General features: G+C 42.7%; 1 protein-coding gene across 1 annotated transcript in view; it reads right to left on the reverse strand.

Annotated features, from left to right (window-relative positions):
* The window catches only part of USP9X (ubiquitin specific peptidase 9 X-linked), a 54,029-nt gene extending 47,621 nt beyond the window's left edge, over positions 1-6,408 (reverse strand). Inside the window, exon 1 of the mRNA XM_072414330.1 lies at positions 5,912-6,408. The gene's annotated coding sequence lies outside the window, so the exon portion shown is untranslated. The remainder of the gene's footprint in view (positions 1-5,911) is intronic.
* Between the last annotated feature and the right edge of the window lie 528 nt (positions 6,409-6,936).

Genomic DNA, 6,936 nt, shown 5'->3' on the forward strand with positions numbered 1-6,936 from the left:
ACAACCTTTTTATGTAAAGTAAAAATGACGTTTTTTTAGTATTTTTCTATTTTTTTATTTTTGCAACAAAAAACAAAACAAAAAAAGGGGGGTGCAGTACTGCCCCCTACTTCTCAACAACCTAGGCAATAGAGAATGAATGGGAGCGCAGGATACCTACGTCAGGCATCCTGGGAGGCTCTTGGGTGATGCTTCTGCGCATGCTTGAGCATCTCAGGCATGCGCAGAATGAGCCTTTTCGCGCAAACCGAAAAATTTGCTGATCTCACGCATGCAGAGTGAAATTGGCAATTTTTTTTACATCCTACTTCACCAGTATCCGACCAAATGTCTTCACTGTAGTGTAAAACCAATTTGCTCAGGAAAAGCCAATTAACCTACCCATACGTGTGTGTGATCTCGCACCTGGGTCAGGTGACGTAGGATGAAGAACACAGAAGAAAACGAGAAGACAGGAGTTGCCTGGAGCGCCGGCTCCGGGGCGTATGTCGGGATGACGCGGGACCCGATGCAGGACACCCCCGGGTGGATGGGACTGCCCGGCGGGATAGAAGGTAAGTGGATTTTTTTTTTTTTTTTTTTATTTGCCAGTTTTAAGTTTAGTTCCTCTTTAAACTCTAAAAGGCTAATGAAGAGCAATTAATTACTATTAGGTTCTGATTGAAGTACAGCAATGATTTTCTCTTTTACTAACAGATCTAAATGAACTATTTACTTCCCTTGCTTGGGCATAGGGTTATTATTAAAGTGTAAAACCCCAACAATGAACATTATTTTGGTATGCTAAATACAGCATTCAATGTTTGTTATATCCGTTGAGAAAAAAAAAAAAAAAAAAAAGACCTGTCAATTGTCAGAAATTCTGTGAGCGGATGCTGTCAGGCTGCGCATACGGAGGGGTTATGGACATAAAAGTGGTGAGTGGGGGGTTTCTGTGTTCTTCAAAATGCATCAGAAATAGGAGGCAGGCATGAAAATGCATGCTTAGAAGTTCAAAGCCAAAAATACACTGTTGTCACGTCAAAGAGAAAAGTTAGGAGCACACTATGTTTCTGACATCTCTGTTTATGTGCACGTACAGAGTGAAGAGATTAAACATAAATACTGTATATAAAACAGAGATCGAACTCTTGAAATCTTGTGTGTCTTCTAGAAAAGCAGAGGCCTACTTAGCAAGCAACTGTAAAAACAACCATAGTTATGTTTAAGGGAAGAATAAAAAAGTAACACCTTGTCCTCAAGCTAAACTCTGGTCAGTCGTTAAAAATAAACTTTGTGTGCACCCCTCAAAAAGAAACTATGCCTGTTAAGTTTGAGGCCTTGTAAAGCAGATTGACTCATTTAGTGACAAACAAGAACAGTTTCTGTTTTTGCTAATGGCAAGGACGAAGTGGAGTGTTTCCCCCCCAGGTGCCCCCCCTTCTCCAAAACAGAACTATCCGAAAACATTTGATCAAAGTACTGTAGCTTCAACTGACCCCGAAAAGCAAATTCTTTGAGATGAAAAACTGTGTCCTTCAAGCGCCAAGTGCTGGTGTTCTCATGTGGAACATAGTGTAGAACTAGATTTACACCAATCAGCTTTCTATGTCTTCCATTCTCAGCATATGAAAAGCTGTGTGTAAGATAATTCATTTTGTTACCAGGTCCTAGACCACATTTCAAAGCACCCCTTTAACGTGGAAGAGAGGATATGCTGCTAAACTAAGAGATGTAATATAGATAAAGGTGACAGTGCTGCAGTAATTTCTGCAGGTATCTTGCCATATAGTATTGAGGAAATTATTGCAGCATTTGCAGTACTAGCAGGATCAACATTCAACACTGGAAATCAACATGCTCCTTCCAAATTAGTGATTTACCAGGTGGCCAAGGGTAAAACAGGAACTTGAAAAACCATCCAAAAGTTGGCCGTATTAAAAGTTATTCTGAAAGATTCCTTTAAAAGGTAAAAAGAGCAGCTCCCACCCCACTACCTGTCCAAACACTGGGCAGTTATAGTGTGTGTGTGAGTGTGTGTGAGTGAGTGTGAGTGTGAGGCAGACCTTGCAACAAAATCTGCTTAACCTAAAAATGAGCCAATTTACCATACCAAGTAAAGTTGCACTTGATAGTTAAGGTACAATTAAAGGCTCCTTTGTCACAATCTAATCAGGACTTCAAAACAACTATAATGGAATACACAGGACTCAAATCATACAGTTTATTAACCTTCTGTGACTGAGCAAAATCCCTGGCTGTATCTTACTTGTCACACAGTCTTACTGTATAAAGCTGTATCTTACTTGTCATGCAGTTCACAGTTGGAGGGTTTCAGGGTTGTAATCTAGAAATCATTGGGAAGAACTACATATAGCCAGGTGCTGATTTACCAAGGTAAAAGGTTGTGAATCAGCAGCCATGTTTTTTAATCCCACTGTGGTGCAAGCAAGCACAGCCTATGTGAGCGGCAACACTGCTCTGAAATCTGGATCATTGCAGTACTGTTGCAACATCATCAAAGCAAGATGAAATTGGTTGTAGCTGTATTCCATTAGTTGTGGATTATTTGCAAGCTCAACTGACATTTGTTGGACTTTGCAATAGAACTAATATATAACTAGATGCAGGTACACTTGGAACAGATGGCTGCAGCAAATATATCCATGAAATGCCAAAAATCTAGTTAAAGTAAACACACATCCTTGACTTCCTCCTAGCTTCTGTACTGCAGTGGGTTAAGTCACTGACCTACCAGAGAATTTTTTTTGTGCTAAATTTGCTGAAAGGAGGTCACATACAGCTGCCAACTAAATGTTTATCTGACATTAAAAAAAATCAAAAGATTTTCATAAACCATTTCTATACCTAAAAGGAAGAAGTTGTGTGTGTATAAATAGATGAATGCAGCAGCATACACAAACACACATATAAGATATTTACTTTAGATCAGGAAATATTTCATAGAGCAAAACAATTATCTGCCATTCAGTTTTGGGTCCTTACAAAGTGAAAATAAAACCAAATAATAATTTGAATAAGACAAATGATTGCCATTTACACCTACCTCAACTCTCACTAGATCAGGGGTGTCAAACTCAAATGCCAGACGCAGCCAATGCGGAGCTAAATCTTATGAGTGGCCCTCCCTCTCCATTAAAATAACGCCGCTACTAAAATTCCCGACATTTTTTGCCTCTCTAAAACAGTTCAATGCAGGGCCACAAATAGGCAGAGAGCCCGCTGGTCTTTAGATGTGAATGATGCCGGGAGTTGTAGTAGAGGCGCAATTTCAATGCAGCGGCGGGCCAGCTGCAGTTCATTTTTAGGATTCCTTTGGGGGATTTGGCCCCCGGGCCAGAGTTTGACACCCCTGCACTAGATCATCATAAGACTACAACAAGTAAACTGCAGGCATTTTGAAGTACTGCATATTTTTCTTACAACTTGCAAGGGGGAGAAGAAAAATGCTGTTTCTCATAAAAAGCATACTTGTGGCTTCCTTTAGTAAACTTACTGAACAAGGCCTGGTTGCCAATACTGTTGATTTATATATACACACACACCTTACAATACCTTCATGCTAGCTGTCAATAAAATAAATTGTTAGAGAAGCTAGGCTAGGAAAAGTCCAAAAGCTATTGCTAACAAATATGACATGCTGCTAACCTGCATTTCCCAACCACCTGACAAAATAAATGAAATACAAAGCTCAAAATAATGTACAAAGCCAACTACATTTAGAAGTGGTAGTAAAGTGGAACTATGTGGAAAATCAATTATTACAATGAAGTCTGTAACTAGCACCAATGCAGCAACTTTTGTTTTTACCCTTTAATCCTAATCCTGCCAGACGTGTTTTTGTTTCACTTTCTTCAACAGGGTGGCAAACGCTGTGGGGTCACAGTAAAACTGCACAGCAGCGCTGTCACCCCATGAATAGGTAAGTCTCAGATAACCATATTATTTCAAGTATAAGTGCAATACGCATGAAAGTCACACTTCTTACTGTTCCTGAGTATTTATCAGAAAATATGTAATGGTGGTGGGTCAGGCTAAGTAGGCCCCTATTTCTAGACAATCATGCCCAGCTATCCTATGTGGGCGCTTCACCCAGCATGTTTTGGTTGGTTAAAGAAAAGTTGGGTCACAATACAGGGGCTCTAGATGGGGTTAAATATGGAAAAATGGGACATACCAAGTGGGTGGGCATTATAAATTTGGAACAAAGTATAGGGAGTGATAGAAAGGTGACAGAATTTAGGGGTTACTGGAATCCTATGGCAGGAACTGTGAAGAGTTAATTTGTTGTGTCAACTTTTTGATCACCTGCCTATAGCTTCTTCCTACCCAGCTGGAAAAAAAATTCTGGGGAAAACAGAGTTTGATGCCAAACTCTTACCAGTTGTGTGTTTTTCCCTGTTCTGTTTGTGTTTACGTTTTCTTTTAATAGGTCATATTTGTTTCTTTTGTTGAACATTCACCACAATCTGTAGATCTTATTGTATTTTCCTCTTCTATGTCTACATTAACAAAAATGCAGCCATGCTTTTTAAGCACTTACAATAATTGTTATTTTTCTTATGCTTCTATGATATCAATTAAAGCTGTGTGGGATTGTCCAAACTCAGTCATGTTTGCAGGTCTGAAGGTAGACAGGGAGGAAAATATAATAGTGAATACCACCAACACAGGTAATAAATACAGATACAATATTGTGTGCCATAGCTGTCCTGTAATATAGAATATAAAATAGAATATAAGCCAAAAAAGCCCACACTATATAAAATAAAAATGCTTCTAAAGAGGGACAATGTACTAAACGTCTTGAAGCCTTGGTATAGAGCTCCACTACATGTGAAGGAGGCGGATATAATGTACATGCAATATATTGACTTGTGTATACACCCTGCATTGTTACACCCTGACACCAGCACTCTGTTACAATGTAGCAGCCAGCACTGAATTGCAAGTTGCAAACAAACAAAAGCGCTTTGGTAATGTGTTTAATTCATTAGAGGTTAAAATGACACCGGCAGAGGCGGCTAGCAAAGCCAGAGCTGGGTACAGACGAGGCTTCCCTGCACTAGGCCCAACTTTCATGTCTTACTTACATTTCCACCAGCAGCTCCCGTCTGTGTTTTGTGACAAGGCTGGATAGATATCAGTGTGAGGGGGGCAGAGCTGAGGGGAACAAACACTGACACACAGGGCTTCAGCAGGGGGAACCGCAGACTGCCATTGAAATAAATTAGTCAGGGGCCTGGAATTGCAGGCAGGGCCTACATGTCTCTCGCGTCTTTTCCCCCACCCACCCCGTCCAAATCACTCCACCTCAGTAATGGCGTTTGGCAGAAGGCAGAAGAGAGGGAAGGGGGAGGAGAGACAGAGAGGGCAGAGGGAGGGAGAGAAAAACACAGAAGAGGAAATGCTGGCCTGCCAGGACAGACACACAGGCAGCACTGCAGGACATGGACGGGTCAGGGAGAAGGGTGGAGGAGGCGGGGGAGCTATGGCTGCAGCACCCCCCACCTAGAGCCCCAGACACGAAGGGGTTAAGTGGAATTAAAATAGACGAGGTCTGAGGAGAGAGAGAGCAATGGCTCCTGGAGGAGGAGAAAGGAAGAGGAGGAGTGCTAGATCATCCTCAGTCAGCCCCAGACAGGATGGGGGAGAGCAGAGACGTCAGCCATTTTCCTCTACACTTCATCATGTTATAAAAAAAAAAGGCCGGGGGGAGGCGGAGAAGGGAGCAGGGTGGAGGCAGAATGTGGCTCCCATATAAAGCTCCTATTACATATCATGTCTGTCAGAGCCGGGGATATACAAGGCCCCTGTGCTGTCTGCAGGCCTCAGGCTACGTGTTCTTCCCAATACAACACCTCACATATGGCTTGTGACGTACAGACCCCCAAAGCCACCATTTACTCACCGCAAACTAGTATGTCCTCCTCCCCAGCAGGAGATAAGGAGCCGGCCTGCTGCTCATATGAGGTGCAGAGAGACAGGCAAAGCTACACATGTGACAACGCTCCCGGTACCTCCGGCCGCTGTCATATAAATCAGACGAGCTTAATCGCTAGAGCTTGTGCAAAGCGGCGCGGTCGGGCTACAGAATTATTTTTCCTCTCGCTTCCTTTATGTCCTCCCCCACAACTTCACAGGCATTAAAACTTCTTCACGTCGCCTCCCGCTCTGTTTTTTTTCCTCCCTGTTTGGAAGGGCTATACCGGCTTTTCCAAGCCTTGGTTTCAATGGCCTGTCAGTGACTGCCGCTTTGTGTTCTCAATACGGCGTCCCGCAAGGTTTTAATCCCGCTTCCGCCTAGATATTTATTTCATTCCTGTCATTGCAGTCTCCCAGGTCTTTCTTTGGCCGGCGGTGCGTTTATCCTGCGTCATGAGCACTAACAGCAGCTTCAGCTGAGCACCTCCTCCTCTCCCACCATCATCATCATCATCACCACCTCCTCTTCCTCCTATTGCCCGGACATACACACTGTCACATTGCAAACCTGGATATAGAAGCCGGCATATCTGCTCACTGCAGTATTACCTGAGGAGACATTATCCATGGGCAGCACATATGTAACACTTGTCATGCATTAGTGTGGGTCTAAAATCCTGTCATGTAGTGTTTATTTTGCTAAGAATATCCCCCCCCCCCCCTAAAGTGTCCCTGTACAGAGCTCAGAGGCCCCCCTGTATTGGCCTGGTGTGTGGTCATGTACAAAGATGGCGGTTGCTTTTGAAAAAACCCCTACTAAATCCCTGGATGTCATGCTGAATCTATGGCCAGTTATTTCCTAATAATTCACACTTTCCTGATCTGCACAATTGTTCCCAAAGAATCAAGTAGTCAAATCAAAAGGCCAGCATGGCAGCTGGCACTTCCAGAAGGAAAGCGGTAATGGCGGTCAGTGTGTCGCTTTCTTTCAAATAGTTGCCCAGATGTCTC

The sequence above is a fragment of the Pyxicephalus adspersus genome, chromosome 1 (genome assembly GCF_032062135.1).
Source record: "Pyxicephalus adspersus chromosome 1, UCB_Pads_2.0, whole genome shotgun sequence".
NCBI lineage: Eukaryota > Metazoa > Chordata > Amphibia > Anura > Pyxicephalidae > Pyxicephalus > Pyxicephalus adspersus.